This window comes from Sapajus apella, unplaced genomic scaffold (genome assembly GCF_009761245.1).
Source record: "Sapajus apella isolate SASKATOON/1434 unplaced genomic scaffold, GSC_monkey_1.0 scaffold16, whole genome shotgun sequence".
In the NCBI taxonomy this organism is placed as follows: domain Eukaryota; kingdom Metazoa; phylum Chordata; class Mammalia; order Primates; family Cebidae; genus Sapajus; species Sapajus apella.
The window spans coordinates 21,452,577-21,473,133 of NW_022436956.1; the positions used below are offsets into that span (position 1 = coordinate 21,452,577).

The following is a 20,557-nucleotide window of genomic DNA, read 5'->3' on the forward strand; positions in this document are numbered from 1 at the left end:
GTGATGGGTAAACTGGGCCCTTAGCGGAATTAGACCAGGTCCTTGGCAGAATTCTGGCCCATCACCTTATGTCTCTGGTCTCAGTTACCTCATCTGTGTAATAGGAGTAACACTGCCTCACAAGTGTTATTTGGTGTCAAGAAGCTGAAAGGGAATCAAAGGTATTATTACCTTGAAAGAGCAGGGAAAAGAGTAGTCACACAATTAGTCCAGGAACACAGCTTAATCTGGAAGGGCTATTTCTATGCTCCTGGGAGGTGGCAGGCATGGCATGGGAGGCTGGGCTGTCACTTTCTCCTCTTCTATCCTTCCTTCTGTCCTTTTCCCTCTTCTCTCTTTCTCCTCCCTCTCTTCCTTCTATGTTATTGAACATGTGTGTGTGCCAGAATATAAACACATCACTACCTCAGCAGAAGCTGTCAATCAGGTGAGGAACCTGGAGACGCATACCAATCATTTCACTATAGAGCCAGGTGTAAGGTGCTACAGGAGCACCAATGAGCCATGGGCTGCTGATGGATGAATTTCAGAAATGAGTTGGAGTGAGGGGAGGTGACTGGAAGAAGGAGAGAGATAAGGACATTTGCAGCCAAGGGAACAGCATGAAAATACCTGACATTTCCTAGGAAATACCAAGCAGTTCTGTGCAGCTGGAGCAGGGACTGATGCCAGGGAACAAGAGATACCAGTGAACAGTATGTGGGAACAAGATTGCTATGCCCTTGGCTGCCAAGCTGAGGAGTCCTCACTTTGTCTTATGGGGAATGGGAGAAGCCGCTGAAAGTTTTTAAGTAGGAGAAAGTCAACAATCATAGGTGTATAGTGGAGAGTTTGCATTGCTCTGGGAGAGGCATGGAGGAGGGTTTTGAGGGACACTGGCATACTGTTATAACAATTACAGTGTGAATTCAAACTTCTTTCAATAATAAAATATTTAGATGAGAGCAATATTTTATGAGCACACATATGTTTTGTGATTGGTGACACCTACTTTGTATAATGTGAATGGTGTTGTTTTGATGAGCACAGGAAATTGAAATCAGGGCCAATGCAACAAATTGCAGAGTTGTATCAGTTTCAGCATCCAGTTTCTCTCTAGATTTTGGTTTTGGTTACATAGCTCCAAGAAACCCTGGTTTATACAGTTGAGTAGCTGCAAACAGCAATGGCCTTTTCACAGCTTGACTCTTAGTCTCAGGGTACTTTTTAATTAAAACAAGAAAACTTCATTCAGAAGTCTGCATAAAAATAAGTTAATTTGGCATCCTAAGTTACTGGGCTGGTGGCCTCTATGAACATTGAGTATATACAACATTTTCATCATGGCTTTTTTACATGGTTAAAATAAATTTCAAATGAAGTTTAAATAAAATGTTTGCAAACCCCCCTAGCCATATATGAAAACTGAAGATATATGAAATCATTCCTACCTTGAGAGTGAAGGGTATTTTGTGATTTATTTGTGTCAGTCATTCATTGGGGGACTGCAATTGGCCTTCATCATGGTTGAAGCTGGACTGTTGGGGTTGCATTGATAAAGACTTCTTCACTGTGGCACATTGGAAAGGTGGGGGTGGGATGGCTACACTGGGCTCATCTTTCTTATAGACAGTATGTAAAATTTGCATAATCTTGGTTATTTTCTGATCCATGATTGTGGACATTGGGGAACACACACAAAACATTGCTGATGTCAGGATTTCGAAAGACCCCACATCCATCTGGAAACTCCTGCCTGTGTACCCCCAGGGAGCCCCCATGCAGTATAAAAGTCCTCCAAAGGGAGCTTGGTGGGTGCTCCTTTTAGTTAGCACTTACTGTGTGCTGGGCACTGTTTTATGCGCTTTATATGTACTGACACTTTTATTCTTCACAGCGTCCCTACAAGTTGATTGCTATTATTATTTCTATTTTACAAATGAGGAAATCGAGGCACAAAAGAGGCTAAACATCTTGCCCAAGTCAGACAGCTAGCAAGTGGCAGAGCTTGGATTTGAATCCAATAGTTTGGCACTAGAGCCTGAATCTCTAATTACTATGCTCTATTGTGCTTCTTTAAGGAAAGAATTCATACTGGACCTCTGAAGTCAAATCTCTTTTAATTGGGAATGAACACTGCATTTGTCCTTTAATTGTTCCTAATCATGCCCCCAGTGCCAGTAGGAGAATGTGGGTTTTATGATGATGTTCTTATGACAATGTTCAGGATGGGGTTTCAGTGAAATTGTGCCATATACAATACTGGTGGGGAGGGGGTACTTTACATATATTTGACATTTTTTGAAATGTACTCTCTGGAGCTAGGCTTGAGCCAGGTATTCATGACACTCTCCAGTGCCATGATGTCAGTAAATTATCCTCAGGGTCTGTGAGCTAGGCAGTCTCTGCTTTCTCTCTTAATTGCAGGATCCAAGGTACCAAAAGGAGGGAACAGACTCAGAACAGCAAAGGTGATGCTCAGGCTCTGGGTAAGGTGCGGTCCTGGCCCCTGAATCCTCCTCAGACCCACCCTTATCTGGCATTGGTCCTTCCGAGTAAAGAGAAGCTTCCCATTTAAGCCTCCATTGTGACAGGAGGCTGAAAAGTGTAAGAGAAGGCTGGAGTGAAAGTGAATTGGCAAAGCAACTAAACTGAGAGGAAATAGCAGGGTGGGAGTAGCTCCTACAAAACCAGTCTATTAGCAGAAGGTCCTAAGGGACCAGGATGGATTTTCTTAAGAATGAACACTAAGCCAAGCGGACTGAATAAATGAAGACATGTCCATCAGGGACCCACTGATTGGCAGGAGCAACATGCTGTAGGATCAAGTCATATTCAGGGTCGAGGCTGACACGTTTGCCAAGTCTCAGAGTGGCCACCACTCCTTAAAGCTGGAAAAAGTTTATTTAGGATTCATGAAAGAAAGATCCTGCTGGGAACAGTTTTATGGAGCTCCTTACTCTGATATTCGAACCACAGAATGAAAATAGTGTCAAGAAAGAATTTAATGAGTTCTTGGAGAGTGAAGACAGAAAGGCCTTCTTAAAGAAAATCAGGGAGGTCCAAAGAATTTGCCTAATTGTGTGGGAGTGCCACTGTGAAGTTCAGCGTGCCTCCCCTGACCCCTCTGATGCCACTGCACACTCAAGTGTTCTTCAGTCATGATTTCCAAGTGTCCCTCAAGGGTTTCTGCTCAGGCATCAGCATGCTGTACTCGCCCCAACCTCACATTCAGGGTTTTGTGTGAGCATCATGCCCGGAAATCTCATACCCCTTAGCCATAGCCCACAAACCTCAAACCGTCAGCTCCTGGGAAACCTGTTCAGCTCAGGACTCTGAGAATGAGTATGTGGCCACTTTTCCACGTGGCAAGTGTTACCCCGGAACAGAAGACAGAGAGAGAACCAGGACTTTTTGCACAGCTACTTCTCATCAGGTACTAAGCCGGGTGTGTTATTAAAGTTGGTTCACTGAATCTTTATAGAAACCCCATGAGGGGTAGTCTGCTCTTCTCTGCGTAAGAGGAGACAGAGCCTCAGAGATATCAAGTAACACACTTAAGGTCACACAGCTAGTGAGGAATAGGAACAGATTCAAGTCTACATTTTCTGGCTTCAGAATCTGTGCTCGTCTACTATTCCTGCCTCCTGAACAGAAGACAAGAAACTCCCCTCTTTGCTCTGAAGTCTCGGAGCAGTGTCTCCCAGCAGGGCTGAAGCCAGAATATTCCGCAGGTGAGTTAGAGGCTCTTGGTTCCTGCCTTGACCTTGGGCAGGTTATTTGACCTTTCTGAGTTTCAGCTTCCAACATGGATAAAATAGGAATAATACACTCCCTTACCTCTTTGCAGAGTTGTGGATAGATCTAAGATAAAACCAGATGTGCAGAAGCACTTTGCCGTGTTCAAACATGCATTTGATTGTAGAATAACCCTTGCTTGATAAAATGCTGTGAGTTCACCCTCTTCTTCACATATCACGATCCATCGAGGTTTGCTGAGTGAGTGTTGATCCACAAACATTCTGGGCTTGAACTGATCAAGCTCTCACGATTCTGCCAAGAGGAAAAAGTCATTTGCTCTTCCTTTCAGAGTCTGGTCATTGTGGGGAAGAATGGGGGAAAAGTCCATCTAAAGGCCAAAACTTTCTTTTGTGCCAGCACAAGAAAGAAAGTAACTTTTGGATTTAAGGCTTGGTAGCCAACCAAGCTCCAGAGAACAATGGAAGCTGCCCAGCACCAGGCACGAGGGGCAGGCAGGTAATGAGTCTGTTACCTGGGATGAGGATGGCTGCTCCAGCCAAATCACAGGCATTTCAGGACTTTCAAGAGTTAGACTGGGGAGGGGTTAGTGGTGGCAAGTGCAGGAGGTGATGTCTGTAGACCCTGGGAAGGACTGTAGCTCACCTTGGCTCAACGCTATAAGAAGGAGCCCTTGTGACATCTGGAACCCTCCTGATCTCCAGCTGTCCTGCTTGTTTGCTCATGGTAGGGTCCTACTGAGATTGCCTCTCTCTCAAAATAATTCCTTCACCCTACATCAGAACTTCCCTTCCTGCTTACCTTTCCCTTGGGTCTTGTTGTCTGCTGGCTGTCAGGGATGGAAAACAATGTGATCAACACCTCCCGCTCCAGCCCTTGTGTATCTCCCGAGATATGACTGCTTGTTCTGTGCTGCTCGTCTTAGTCTTTTCTGTGAGCAACCACTGAACCATCTGCTATGGCCAGGCACTGTGCTGCAGGCAGGAGGAGATGGATAAATAAATCAGCACTGACTTCATCATGTCTTTTTATTTTCCGTGTTTTTTGATGTTTTGACATCTGGGGCCTGGCTGATTCTGGAGGCACTGCCCCTCCTAGGGTTTAGTCAATTCCTGGATATAGAAAGGACTCATTTGCAAGTGTGCCTTTCATATGCAAACCAACCAATCCAAAGCTCATACCCCCAACTACCTCTTTTATTGGGCTGCACAGGGTACTCACACTCTGGGCCACTCTTCACTCACACTTCAACTTTTACTGTGTCCTTGGACAAGCTACTGATCCTTTCTGTGTGTGTGTGTGTGTTTTTGTTTTTTGTTTTTTTAGACAGTCTTGCTCTGTCACCCAGGCTGGAGTGCAGTGGTGCGATCTCCGCTCACTGCACCCTCTGCCTCCTGGGTTCAAGTGGTTCTCCTGCCTCAGCCTCTGAGTAGCTGGGATTACAGGAATGCACCACCACACCCAGCAAATTTTTGTAGTTTTAGTGGAGATGGGGTTTCACCTTGTTGGCCAGGCTGGTCTCGAACTTCTGACCTCAAGTTCGGAAGTTCCACCTGCCTCGGCCTCCCAAAGTACTGGGATTACAGATGTGAACCACTGCACCCGGCCTACTGATTCTTTCTGAACACTGTTTGGAAAATGGGGATAATACCTCCCTTAAATAGTTGTGTGAGAATAAAATACAAGATGTCTGCAAGGAGCTTAGCACATGGTAGGCACACTCCTACCTTAGGGTAATCCTCCACTGACTGGATTGTTCTTTCTCCAAGTGTCTGCAGAGCTATTCCCTCTCTCTGACTTAAGTCTCTGCCATTCTAAAAACAGCAAACGCTCCCTATCCCTGGGGAATTCCTGGTCCTAGTCTCTGCTTTATTTTTTTCCATAGTACTTGTCACCATTTAACATAGCATATATTTTACTAATTTGTTATTCCCCTCACTAGAATGTAAGCTTCATGAAGGCAGGAATTTTTGTCTGTTGTATCCTGAGTGTGTGACATGTAATAAGCATGCTGTAGGTATTTGTTGAAAGACTGGCTCACAAAATATATCATTAAATTTTAATTATACATATTAGTTGTTAGACATTTTTGCCATGTCATAGCCTTGGAATAATTGAGTCTCATGAACTTCCTTACCAAGAGTCCAGGTCTCATTATCAAAGGGGACCCTCCTTTCCTTAAGCACTGGAGACCAGAAAGAAGGAAGATGGATTCACACAAAAACTTTAGTCCTCAGTAGTTCTCAACCCTGGCTGCATGATAGAATCACCTTGGTGGCTTTCTAAAAATAGCAATGATTGAACCACTTCTAGAAATTCCAATTTAATTGCTCTGGGATGGGGCTTGGACTTAAAATTGCTTTTTAAGCTGCCCTTTTATTCTAATGTTGAGGATCGATAAACTACATGCACTGAAAGCTGCTGAAGGGTAAAGAAGGAGGGTCTTGCACAACAGCCTGCATTGAAGTTGGAGGAGACGTTGTTCCCAGACCAAACTGAGGGTCGGGCTGCTTGTTCTTGCAGACTAATATGGAGATGCAGATGAACTGGGAAGGAAGGGAGTTTATTTTTATTACCAGGTACAGGGAGGAGACCTGGAAAAAATCACCAGACCAACTCAAAATCACAAAGTTTTCCAGAGCTTATATACCTTCTAAGCTATATGTCTATGTGTAAGTGTGCCTGCATCTAAAGACATAAGTGATTAACATAAAAATATGTTGTTTATGTTAGGATGCAATAGGTTTTCTATTTTTATTTTTAAATGAACTCATAAATGAATGTTTTTAGAGTTAAAATATGGTAAAATTTACATATGTGGTGTTGTATGAAAAATACGGTTAATATTAGTAGATATAAGCCACAAAAACAAAAGTTTTCTGTAGTTCTAAGCAATTTTTAAGCATATAAAGATGTCCTGAGCCCCCAGAATTTGAGCACCACTGCTCTATGCCATGCTAGAAAGCCTGGGGATTGTTTACTCTTGGTCAGCCACTCCCTATTATGAAATCAACTGTGTCAGGGAGCAGAGGTCTGGTGGGTAGGTTTGGTGTAAGGCATGGCCATGAATACCCATTCCTCAGGTCCAGGTGGGGCAGCCATCCCTTAGAAGGAGCTGTAGGGGCAGCAGGTGCCATGATCAAATGGCCAGCACACTGGTCGAGTTTGGCTCATCCTTTAGATGCTCACAGACTCCGGGAAGCTGGTGTTCTCTTGGGCTAACGTGGCTATGCCCTAGACCTTGCTAACCTTAAAAGCCTTGTGACTTGGTTTGGCTCTGTGTCCCCACCAAAATCTCATCTTGAATTGTTATCCCCACGTGTCGAGGGAGGGAAATGACTGGATCATGGGGGCGGTTTCTCCCATCCTGTTCTCATGATAGTGAGTGCGTTCTCATGAGATCTGATGGTTTTATACTCATCTGGCATTTCCCCTTCTTGCAGTTCTCTGTCCTGTTCCCATGTGAAGAAGGTCCTTGCATCCCATTCTGCCATGATTGTAAGTTTCCTGAGGCTTCCCCAGCCATGTGGAACTGTGAGTCAATTAAACCTCTTTCATCCAGTCTCAGGTTGTATCTTTATAGCAGTGTGAGAATGGACTAATACACCTTGACACCTTAGAGGTTGAGTTAGAATGTCCTGTTCATAGGTGTGTCTTTAGCATGAGAGTATGAGTTCCTCAATGAGAGGGACTTGTTAATATTTGTGCCCCCAAGTTGTAATATAGCGGGAAGGAAACACATGGCCCCTACCCTCCTGAAGCTTATGGTCTGATGAGGAAGACTTAAACATACTATTGCATGCATAATCATGTAATTACAAACTGTGGAGGAGAAGTATAGGGTACCATGTAGACAGATTAAAACAGTGGAACGAAATCTAGATTAGGGTGGTCAGGGAAGGCCTTTGCTAATATGAATTTTAAGCAGACTTGAAGGATAGCTGGAGTAGGCCAGGCAGGAATGAGCATGGGCACACAAGGGTCAGTGTTCTCTTCTAGGCACACGGGCCAGCGTGTGCTGAGGGACTTGGGATATTTGAGGACTGTGCTTGGCAAGGAGGGGTAAGAGTGTAGTGTGGCCTGGGAGAAGGTTCACGTGGGGGTGATCAGGGGCCAGATCATGAAAGGTCTTGGAGGCCATATAAGGGACTTGGGACATTTCTTTTTTTCTTATTGCCATTGGAAAGTTTTAAGTAGGGGAATGATGTGATCAGACTTGGTTTTGGGTAGCTCAATCTGGCCACAGTATGGAGGATAGACTAAAAGGGAACAGTGGGAGCTGAGACACTAGTGAGTGATCTACTTGAGAGATAGATGATAGTGGCCTGGGCTAGTGTCATGGCAGTGAAGGAGAGAAGTGGATGGCCTGCGAGATATTTTGGAGATAAAATATTCTGGGTTTGGTGAAAGACTGAATAGAGGAGAGACAAGGGGAAGGAAAATGCCAAAAATGTATCCTGGCTTTGTAGCTTGAGCACCTGGAGATTGGGAGTGCCTTTCTTCAAAGGGGAAGGTTGCGGAAAGAGTGTAACCAAGAGAAGAGCAAGCCTTTCCATCTGGACTTGCTGGGTGTGAGGTGCTTTCATTTCGGAAGACAGCTTTAGGGAAGGGGCTGGAACTCAGGCTCTGGGAAGGGGAATAGGTGAGGCTGAAGTGTTCCTGGTGTGGGGTGGGCACTGCCTGAGGACACACTAAGGGTCTGTATCATTGTGGACCTATGTGGTCTATTTCCTCACATGGACTGAGTTTCTCTGGAAGTTTATTCGTATCATCCAGCAAGTCCAGAGCTACCATGGGGAAGGCTTGGGAGAGGCTGGCAGTTGAGGGGGGCTCAATGGCCTTGTTACAGGCTGACCACACTCCTCTTAGAGACTCTGAGTATCTTGGAAGGTGACATCTGAGACCCAAGGGAGAGAAGAGAGCATGGATAGACACTTAATAGCCCCATACCAATGCTAAAAATAATCAGACTGTGCTCAGCTCTGCATTCTGAATCATGCTTAGAAGTCAGGTAGACACCCCCAGTCTTCTGTAACATATACAATAATGTGTTTTACAGAAATCCCAACCAAATCCTGGGTATTACTGCGCAAACACCCTGTGCATAAATGCAGGGGAGACAAATAAGTCTGAAGCTCTGGCAGAGTAGCTGAGACCAATAAAGCAAGGGAGAGAGACCTGGAAAAACATCAAAGTAAAGCCAGTTTTTTTCCAATGAGCTCCAAATGCAGTAATCAAACATGTGAAGGAATAGAGACTTTGTCCTGGGCTGGGGTTGTGGTGAAAGATCCCTTTGATAGAAGTGTTCTTGTTTAACACTTTTCTACGTGTTCCTGCTACTGGGTGAGGTGGCACATAGCTTAAACTGGTGGTCACAATGCCTAGGTCTACACCAGCCCTGAAGGGAAAGGCAGTGAGATGGGGGCAGTGGGGAGAGGTTGGAGTGTGGCCTGGAAGGATTTTAGCTGAAACAAAGATGCTAATCCTGGGTACTTTGAAATCTTTAATAAAAATCTTTTACATAAAAATGGTCTTATTTGTCTCAATATACTCAACCTAGTGCCGGCTGGCATAGGCAGCTGGAATTTGGTCACTATTTGTGGCATTGTGCTGTGAACTGATTTGTGGGAATAATGTAGAGGGGATAAAAAACCCCAGGCTGGGAGGAGGAAGGGGCCAGAAGGAGAATCAGCAGAGGAGGCCAGGAAGTCCCCAGAAGGCCTGGAGAAGAAGGTGAGACTATTAGAGGAAAGAGAAGGGGTGGTGGGGATGGGGGGAATGTTAGACAGAATGGGAGGACAAGGACTGACAAAGAGAGAGGGATGGGAGATTCCTGACGGGGACCAAAATGCAGAGGGAAATGGATGTCCTGGAATTTAGGGTCTGTTCCAACCTGAGCTGCTCTGACCCATTTCTTTTCGTTTTTCTCTTTCTTGGGCCCCCTGCTATAGTCTGATTATTCTCCTGTCCCCAGAGAGGGTGGGAATAAACACCATGCTCTATATTTTACATTTGGAAGACTCAGCTCCCGATTCCTTATTTAACCAAACTGTAACCTTTCATCAAGTTTCAATGCAGTACCTAAGTTCCACGAAGGATCTGACTTCATCTCCTTTGGTCTCTCCCTTCCCTTCGCCAAATCTCTGAGCACTTAAGAGTCTGACTCATACAACTTAGGCTGTGATTCAACTGATGCATTCTGCCTTGCATTTTTTCTCTAAGATTTTCCATCACCACCACCTATGATGCATCCCCTACCTCCACCACCTCTTCGCTGTGAAAAAACAGCTTCCAACAGAACCTCTAGGTTGGCTTGTCTTAGCTACTGAGCTCCTACCATGCACATGGCCCCAGGTTAGGTCGTGGAATAACAGAGTTCCCTTTTACATTCTATTGCCCATGGAGCATCCACAGTTCAGGAAAGGCACCTCCTGTGGCTGAAAGAGTGTGAGACCCCAGGTGAAAGACCTGTAGGGTGCTTGGCTTTTCCAGCTACCAACCGGGTCGGGTCGTACAGGCAATTCCACTTCACTGATTCAAACTTCGGTTTTCTCATCTATGAAATGGTGCTCCCAGCTGCCAACATCTGAAGGGTCATAGCTACCTAAGTAAAGAATAGGTGTGAGATGGAATTAAATAGAAAATTGCAGGTGGAAATAAAATGGTAATGTTTAAGAGTTTTTGGTCATTTAACACATTTATTAAATGTTTAGTATGCATCAGAACCTGTGTCAAACCCTGGTTAGAAAATGGTGAAAGAGGTGCCTTCATTATCACTTGAGATTTTGCAACAGTTGTCAGAAAGAACTAAGTAGAGCTAGGCAGGTGCCTTTGAAGAAGGAGGTGCAGACTGTGTGTAGACAGGATGGTGTGAGGGGGCAAAAAGAGGGACAGGGACCTGAGGAGGTGCAGGGCAGGGTCTAGAGTCAAATGGTGCTTGATCACAGGTAGTTCCCTAAGTTCTTCAGCTTCCTTTCTTCACTCCCCTGAAGCCCCCAGCCACTTGCTGCAGCACCTAGCTGACCTGTAGCTTGGAAGGTGTGAGGAGGCAGAGCTTTTAAGAAAGGGAAGTTGGGGTCTCTGTGGATTCCTCCGAGTTTGGTTTCATTGGAAGAGGCCCCTTGGAGAGCCTTGCCCAGTGGCCATTATCTCTCCCCTAAGGCCATCCTTTAAACCCCACCCTCCTGTTTCTGTTTTTTTTTTAATGTGGCAGCTGAACTGTGACTTACTTAAATATTCCTCAGATTATTTTCATTTTTAAAAGCAGGTGTCAGTTCTAATTGTCTCTAGGACGGATTCCCCTGCCCAGCTGGCTTAATTGCAGACATGGACATGCTTGATAACGTTTCATTTGAAAAGCCAGCATAGAGAGAGCGGTTGTGGGGGCTGAAGAAGAGCTGCCTTGACTGGCATCTGCTGGGAGGTGGCCATGCTCCAGTGATTGGCTTCTAATAAGAGGCTGTACTTGGCCCTCTTTTGCTAAGTGATGCTCTTCCAGTCCCTCTGGCTTGACTAGGAAGAAAGCAGTCATCTGCTTGCCTCTGCTGATTTGTGTTCAGAGACGATGACAACCGGATGTAGTGGAAGGATCATTGAAATGGAGCCAGGAGACCGTGCTTTGTCGCAGCCCTGTCACTAACTAGCTGGCATCCTTGGCCAAGTCACAGAGCCTCTTTGGACCTTGTGTCCTCATCTGTTAGATGAGTGGGAAGGATGACGATGATTCCCCATGTCCCTTCCTGCCTTGTGGTCCAAGCTTGTTTCATGCCCTATGAATGGGGCCCAGGCCCTATAGCTGGATTTATGAGTTTATGGATTCTGGCTGGCTACTTCTCAATATCTCTCTCTCTTTCTTCATCACAAGCTGGAATTTCTTTGTCAGTTTTCCTCTGGACAGGAATTCAGTATTTATTGCACAAAAGAGATGAACGCTGTAATACTACAAATACCTGGCATCCTGTACGTAACACTTTATGTTCCGTAACTTAAGAAAAATTCAAAGGAAACATTAGAAAGGTAATCTCTGGGGAGTGTCCAGTCCTAGATTTCATACCTAGGCTAAATTTGGGTCCATGTCAGTGCCCATGATTAAATTGCCATCTCTACAGCCCAGTGTTCTGAATAAGGCTATGATCTCCTACATTAATTATTGTTGAAATGGTTCATGCTTGGTCATTTGCCAAATAGCTAAGGAGCACCTAGCTAAGGAGCACCTATCATGTGCAAAGCTCTATGGCAGATAGTGTAGGCAACAATAAGGACAGAACACTTCCCTGGGGACATAATTTTATAGAATGTATATTTTATGCACTGATTGTGCAAGGGGATAATCTCATGGTTTGAGCGTCTTAGGATCTTAGCACCTTGCCTTCAAAATAACAGCAATGACACATTTTTAAATTAATGCAAAACTGTGTGCTAGACCCCATACTAAGCCAGTGTAGGTATTTTCTCATTTGGTCTGCACAATAACCCTATTCTATGATGTGGAAACTGAGGCCCAGAGACTTCAAGGTAACTTGTCAAAGTCATATAAATGTTAATGACAGAATAGAGACTCAAACCAGGTCTGCCTCCCTCTCAAACTCACGTTTATCTCATGAATGGTCTGCTTTGTGTAAAGCTGACAATCTATAAATATTGGTTGAGTAACTGAGTAAGTGAACAGTGAGTGCTTGAAAGAATAAATAAATAGAAGTTTGGCTTGAGGGAGCTGTATGCTGCACATTTTACCCTGCAGAATGGGGCCCAGGCCCTATAGCTGGGTACTGTCCTTGGGTCCTTTTGGTTCTTGTCTGATCTTGCCTTGTAAAGGATCCTGCCTCACTCCCAGCATACCTTCACCCATGTCTACCTTTTAATTTGAGTGGAGCCTCTGCTTTGAGTCAACCAGCTAATTTCTTTTCATTTTGCCTCCCCCCACCCCACACCTCCACCCCAGGCCTCCTTCCAGCTCAGCTGTTACACTGGCCTATTACTTCCATTTCCTGGTCTGAGATCCTGAGGTATTCTGGGAGATACTCAGAATAATTTGCTTATTTTCTTTCCAGATTCCCAGAATGGAGCCCCAGCAGAGGAGCAGGCAGATATCGGCTGCTGCTCTCAGCCTCCTCTCAGCACCCTTGTCTACACGCAGGGGTTCTGCCAAGCTGAGCTGAACCAGAAACCCACTTGGGAGAGACCCAGGAGCTGAGAAGCACTAGCCAGTGGTAGTAGCCCTTCCAGTGGTCCCTCCAAATTCACGGCCCCAGGAGTGGAGAAGCCCTGCTTGATGCTCTCTGGCGTCAGCTCCTGAAGGTTCTGAGGGGAGGGATGCCTTGGAGTGCAGATTAGGAAGTCTGTGAACTCACTCCAGACCATGCAGGGAAAGGGAGGTGCCCCAGGTTTGCTTTTTCTGCCCTTCCTTACTGGTGCTACCTTTGTATTCTCATCAGGAACCCAGTTGCATTATGTTGTCTTCGGCTTCCCTGCATATCTCAGCCCTACCTCAAGAAAGGGTGAAAGCATCATTCCTACTGAAGTAGAGATGCCAAGGCTGTCTAGAGATGGGATGAATGGAGGGAGGGGAGGGGGAGTGGAGCGTGCAGGCCAGTCCGAGGCGTTGGGGTGGGGAGGACCTAGTCTGTAGTTTGCATGTTGACCCCAACAAGGCTGACCGTCAGTGCCAACTGAGGGAGAGAAGGGCAGGCAAGAATCAGGCTTATTGAGAGCCTACTACTGTGTGCCAGGGGTGTACCAGGTAGTTGGGTTGACTGTTTCCTTCTCGTCTTACAGATGAGGAAGCTGAGTCTCAAAAGGCTAAGTGACCATATTCTCACAGCAAGTGATGGAACGCGAATCTGAAGCCAGGGGTATGTGACCTCAAAGCCCATGCAGCTCCCACAAGGGTGGTGTTTCCTACCTGGCCCTTTTTATTCCAGTGCAGCATGAACCCTTCCTCCCTTCTGCTTCCTGGCTACCTCACTGCAGTTGGCTCAGACTGGTGCTGCTAGCGTCGGACAGTGAAACCTATGTGTGTGTGCATGTTTGTGCATGCATGCTTGTGCACATGTGTGTATGCATGCATGTGCTCACACACAGCACACATATAAGATGGGGAAGTGCAGAGAGGAGGAGGAAGGCTTATCACCCTCAGATCTGTGGCAATCTGCAGAGATGTTCCCTCCCACCTCACTACCAGCTCCTGTTTCTGTCCAACCTCTCTTCTCTCCCCTGAGCTCAGACTTTTTGGACAGCCCTCCCCAGGCTGCATCAGGGCTTTGGGGGTGGGGGATGCTGCTGTGTTGCAGGCTTTAGTCTCTTTCCCTGCTGGGGGCAATGGCAGAAGACTCACACGTGGGGCAGTAGTGTCAACCTAACTTTATTTTATTCAATTCCTGCTTCTCTATGTGCTGAAAAGCTTTAGGGGAAAAAAAGGTTTTTCCAGAAAATTACACCCTGCTTCTTCCTTTCTGCTGTTCCTAGGAAGTCATTTAAGATGGAAATTAGAGCCCATTATTGCACATTTAATTACCCACCAAATGAATGGCATATTTAATAGAAATGGCAAAATCCTCCAACATGTGTAAGATTTCTAGTTCATGCATCTCCAGACGTGTTGCAAAATAATTCATTAACTAGAGATGTGTGGTTGCTGGGGCTGCCTCAGGGGAACAGCGGAGCCAGAAATTGGGGCCTGGAATGTGTGAGGTGATTAGCTCCCTGGGTCTGCTGTAATACAGACTTTGCTTCTAAAGTGCTCTGAGGTGAAGGCTGCCCTCCTCATGAGGGGTGGGGCATGGAGGCCAGTACTGGGGGCCCAGGGTCTTCAGTAGGCTGGTCCTTGGCTGAGTGGGGAGAAGAGGAAGAGGTTGGCGCATCTCCAGCCCTTCTTCCTACCCCAGGTTCCTGTATCACTCGTGAGCACCAGGCCAGATGCAGAAGCAGTTGTGGGCTGGGGGGAGAACTTCAGAAATGGCAGGGAGAAGGGGACAATTTCTGAAGCAGTTACTGGGGAGGGGATAGAGTCTATCACCCCTCTCTCTCTGACTGGTGCTCTAGCTGTGTCCTTTCAGCTTTGACTCCAGGCTGTTGTTACATTTTAGGAATGCTTGTTTATTTACTCAGCCAGCCAACATATATGGAACATCTGCTATTTGTGGAAAATCTGCTTGTTAATTCAACCATGCAACCAATCAACCTTCTTATTAAATACCTATTATTCATTCTTTTTCTCATTCACTCATTTGTTTTAAGCAATGAACTAAACAGACAGCACGTATTGAATACCTACTGATTCATGTATTCATGAAACCAGCATCATTTACAAAGTACCTACATTTGACCCCCCATCTACTTATCCCTCATTCACTCACCCACCCAGATATTTACTGAATTCTAAATGCCTATGCATTCATGCTATCAACAAACATATATTGGACACCAATCAATATCAGGAATTGTGTATACACTAGGGAAACAAAGGCTAAGACACAGGTCTTGCCTTTAAGGAGCTTAAAGTGATGATATTAATAGCTAACATTTTTTAGCATTTGGTATATATGCCAGCACTATGCTAAGGGCTTTACATATATAAACTGACTTCCTATCGTGAGTAAAATGAAGAAACAGGCATTTCTCAATGTTGCACAGCTTTTGAGTGATAGTCTCAGGGTTTGAACTCAGGCAGACAGGCTGCAGAATGTGTACTGCTAACCAGGACACTGACTTCCTGAGTGGGAAAGGGGTGGGGGGACAGAGATACATTGCACAGTCCTATGGCAGGAGAAAGGGGGAGATAAAATTGCTCTGCTTGGAGGAGACAGGAGAGTTGGCATTTGAGCTGGATCTTAGAGAAACCACAGGAGTTTATGAGCCAGGGAAAGGAGGTGGAGGTGTCGTAAGCCAGTGTAATGTTGGGAACTGGGCAATGGAAGGACATAAAAGACATGGTTTCTGTCCTCAAGGAGCTTTCAGTCTCATAGAAGAGGTAATAGTGGACACAAATAACTTCACCTCAGGTGTGAGGTGGGCCTTGGTGAATCATGCAAATGGGACAAATGCAATCTCTAGAGAGGGGCCGAGGGAGACGAGGACCTTTCTCAGTTGGAGGTTATCAGAGATGCCCTCATAGACAGACCTTCTTGAATGGAGGCTGAGAAGGTTCTCCTAAGAGAAAAGGGGGCTGGAGAGAGCATACCGGCAGGTGGAATGGCAGAAGACCCAATGGGCCAGGGAACACGTGGTGCTGACTGACTACCATTTCAGCCTCAGTTGTGTTAGCAGTGAGTGGAAGAAAAGTGTGGAAAGATTGTGCAGATTATAAAGGGGCTTGAACTTTCAGTTATGGAGATTAGGCTTTATTTAGTAGGCAGTGAAGTCTCTGGAAGCTTCTGACAAAGGGAGAGTGCTAATTATCCTGTGTGTCCCCTTGTGTTTATGTGCCAGGAGAATGAGACCCACAGGCTGCATGCTCCTTTGCTGGCCAGCTCCTGGTTAGGCTCAGTCAATGGGGGTATGGGCAGTAGATTGGAGTGTGGGCCAAGGCAGAGGTCAAGAGACCTCTTTCCTGCTGGTGATAGCTGTTTATCACTAGAAATCTATATTTTAGCAATCACTTCAGGTAATTCCAATATTCGGGCAGGTCTAGAATCAGTGATCTATGCTGTTTACAAATCACCTTTGCATTCAGTCCTATAACCCATAACAATATTCTTATCTCTATTTTATAGTAGAGAAAACTAAGACTCAGAAAGAGTTGTGATATGCCCAAACTCACGAACTTTTAAGCAGAATAGCTAGGATTAAAATGAACCTTTCTGATTCTATATTCAGCTTCTTGGCGGAAACTGTGGGTCAAGAAGGCTAGTTTGAAGGCCTTTGTCATAATTAAGGCATCATGCTATCCTCTCCGAATTGCTTCCTCTAATCTTTGCATTGCTAAATATTGCTCATTTACTCTCTCATCACACACACACACACACACACACACACACACATACACACAATTTTTTTGAGATACTCTGTCCCCCACGCTGGAGTGCAGTGGCATGATCACGACTTACCATAGCCTCTACCTCCCAGGCTTAAGCAATTTTCTCATCTCAGCCTCCCAAATAGCTGGGACTACAGGCATGCACCACCACACTTGGCTAATTTTTGTATTTTTTTTAGGAATGAGGTCCCATTATGTTGCCCAAGCTGGTCTCAAACTCCTGGGCTCAAGTGATCCTTCTGCGTTGGCCTCCCAAAGTGCTAGGATTACAGGCAGGAGCCACTACTTAAAATGGGCCATGATGCCCACCACGATGCCCATTTTAAGTAGCACATGCTCCACACAGCCCTCTGTGAGTTCCCCGGCTAATTATAATCTCACGGTCCTGAGGCCACTGAGCTTTGTATGTGCATGACTTCTCTTTCTAGCTGTCTCTAAGCATTTTAAAATAAGCAGCATCATATAGCAGTCAGTGCATGGCTTCTGGGGTCTTTGATCTCCTGGACTCAAAAATCTTATTGATGCCTTTACTAAAACCTTTTGTACATTGTCATCGGCTAGCATGGCTCCACTCCTGAAACTCCAGGACATCATCCTCTGACCACACCTCCCATCCCTCCAGCTTTATCACTCATCATTTATGGATTCCTTGCCCTCTTAGGATCTTTCGTCCCTCTACCTGTTTCTTTAATCTCAATGCATCATCTCACTCATGGCTTTATTCCATTCCCTCCCCAGCTGGAAGTTCTCTGTAACTGATACAGTCACCAGTCACAGACAGCCCTCTCCCCTATTTCACCTTTATACTCTCCACCTGACCCACCCTAACCCTCTCCTCATCTCACGCCTGCCCTCTCCACCTGACCCATCCTAACCCTCTCCACCTGTCTTACCCTAACCCTCTCCACTATCCTACCCTAAGCCTCTCCACCAGACCCACCTTAACCCTCTCCACCTACATTTCTCTAGGTCTCCCAACTTGTAACAGCGAAGCCAAGACTTGAGTTCACATCTGTGTGACTCAGGAGCTTGTGCTCTTTCTGCTACGCCCTGGCCTGTGACCCAGGAGTGCTCAGACAGAAGGGCCCGAGGCAGAGACACCAGAACTAAACAGCAGGTCTCAGGACTCTAGCTATGCTCAGGGATCTCAGCACATCTTCAAGCTCTGGGAACTCCCTCTTTCCCCTCTGCACCTGTACACTGTCTGATTTCTCCAAAGAGGTTCCTGGTAATGACTCAGCTGGGCGCTGTCCAGCCCCACCTTCCAGACCCAGTGGGAGAGACTACTGAGGTAGATAATGCCTTTTAAAATGTAATTTATTTTAATGCATTGCTGTATTGTTACTAACATGTGCCCTATTGTGTGTGCCTCGGAGGCAGCTGATTATGGAAACTTCCTAAAGAAAATGTCTAAACCCAGGCACCTGTTACTTTTCTGAATAAATGGGATGGGGTTTAAGCCATCTGGCCAGGGGCTGGCATCTGTGGCTTCAGTGCCTGTAGTTTGGATCCCAGGCTTCCGAGAAAGTGCCAGGAAGCTGATCCCTAATCCTGCAGGAGCGGCATTGAGGATCTTCTGTGCCGAGGATCCCTCTGTTCCCATGCTTCCTGCACCCCACAGCCTTGCCATGGTGGAACAAAGCTGCCAACATCTGCATGGGAATTTCTGTGTGTATGTGGGCAGAATTTGTCATATTATGAAAAAGACAGTTCAGAAGAAAGCAAAAAAGAAGACGTAATAAGTGTTCTTCAGGGTAAGTGACTAGGGAGTCTTGTAACAGACTGCTGGCATCTAGGCACAGAGGGTCAAGTCACAACTCAACCCTCATCTGACTGCTGTCCAGAGAAAGTGCTTAATATGCTTAGGTAGGAGCTCCGCGTACCGTCTTCCAGTTTCTGACATCCATCTCCCCTTCCCTTCCCTCCCACGACAAAGCTGTCACTGAGGGGTTCCACTGGGTTCCCTGCAGGGAGCCACCCTTCCTCCTCCTCTCTGTCACTCAAGCCTCACTTCAGTGTTCCTGCTCCAAAGGCAAGCGTGTGACCCACCTCTGCCCTGTCACGTTGGGTTGTAGCCCCATGTGCCTTTCAGATTTCTGAGGGCCACAAACCAAATCTTAAGGCAGCTTCCTCATTTTTTAATAGGACCGTGGGGGAAAAATCAATCTACACATCTGATGTTAAGAAATTCTCTTTGTTGAGCATGGTGGCTCATGACTGTAATCCCAGCACTTTGGGAGGCTGAGGTGGGCAGATCACTTGAGGCCAGGAGTTTGAGACCAGCCTGGCCAACATGGTGAAATCCTGTCTCTACTAAAAATGCAAAAGTTAGGTGAGTGTGATGGTACATGCCTGTGATCTCAGCTACTCAGGAGGCTGAGGTGGGAGGATCACTTGAACCGGGGAGGCAGAGGTTACAGTGAGCTGAGATTGTGCCACTTCACTCCAGGCTGGGCAACAGAGTGAGACTCTCTCTCAAAAAACAAAAAGAAAAGAAAAGAAATTTCTCTTTGAGTCTGATGGCTTGGAGAGGTCCTTCTGGGACAGGAAGTCAAAGGCCTTTTGTGCTGTTGTGTGATGTGAGGCCTTTGGAGTGTGTGTGTCTAAGAGCAGTGACTAGTGCATTTAACAAGTATTGGGTGAAAAAAATAAATCATTTTACCAAAAAGACACATTCACACATATGTTCATCATAGCAGTTTACTATGTTTTTGCTATATTCACAATAGCAAAAACATGGAATCAACCAAGGCGCCCATTAATGGTGGATTGGATAAGGAAAATGTGGTACATATAGACCATGAATACTATGCACCCATAAAAAGAATGAAATAATTTCCTTTGCAGGAACATGAATACAGCTAGAGGCCATTACCCTAAGAAAATTAACACAGAAGCAGAAAACCAAATATCTCATGTTCTCACTCACAAGTGGGAGTTAAACATGGGTACTCATGGACATAGAGATGACAGCAATAGAAACTGGGGACTACTAGAGAGGGGAGGAAGGGAGTGGGCAAGGGTTGAAAAACTGTCAGGTACTATGCTTAGTACCTGTGTGATGGGATCATTCATACCCCATTATGCAATATACCCAGGTAACGAACCTGCACATAGGCCCCTTGAATCTAAAATTAAAGTTTAAATTAAAAAAAATAAGAAGTAGTGTAGAGACAAGGGAAGCCCTCACTTTCCTCAGGAGGGGCATGCAGAGTGGAGAAAGCACTGGGCCTTGCTTGGGTCCTAGCCTCTGCCTTGCTGGCCCTGACCTTCTGCGATTAGGAAATCAGAAGTTCAACGAATATCATGGCCTCGGTGGAGCCCAGGTTATCATTTTGCTTTAGGTCCAGCTGTGATATCCAGGACCTTCCCATCCATTGTCAATCCATCAGCCCATCTTTCTGTCCATCTTTCCATCCATCTGGACTTATACCTTTTCCAAATTAGTAAAAAAACCCACCATCCTCAGGAGAGTCTGAACTTTGATGAAGGTTGTAAGGCTCTTCAGCCCACCCCCTCCAGCCTTGTCTCTGCTGACTGTATTCTTCATAGTCTTCACCCTGTTGAAAAGGCCATGTTATGACCTCCCAGATGAGGCACATGGTGACCCACCACCTCACACTCTCTGTTACCTTGACCCCTCTACCATGCCCATCTCCCACTGGCTGTGTCCAGGTAAATGTCCCTTCTCATCTGTGCTTCCTTAGCATCTTCAGTTTACCCCAGGAAGATACCTGTCAGGTGAGGCCATGAGTATCATCTCAGATTAGACATGTCTGCTCATGGTCCATGTTCCTGGGTTTTAGCAATTAAAAAAAAATACACAAAATGCTTGTCCAAAATGGC

General features: G+C 45.8%; 1 long non-coding RNA gene across 1 annotated transcript; it reads left to right on the plus strand.

Annotated features, from left to right (window-relative positions):
* Nucleotides 1-6,514: 6,514 nt before the first annotated feature.
* LOC116556274 lies at nt 6,515-13,656 on the plus strand. Its single transcript, XR_004270917.1, has 3 exons — nt 6,515-7,272; nt 12,789-13,235; nt 13,513-13,656. It is a non-coding gene; the product is annotated as an uncharacterized LOC116556274 (long non-coding RNA).
* Nucleotides 13,657-20,557: the final 6,901 nt, after the last annotated feature.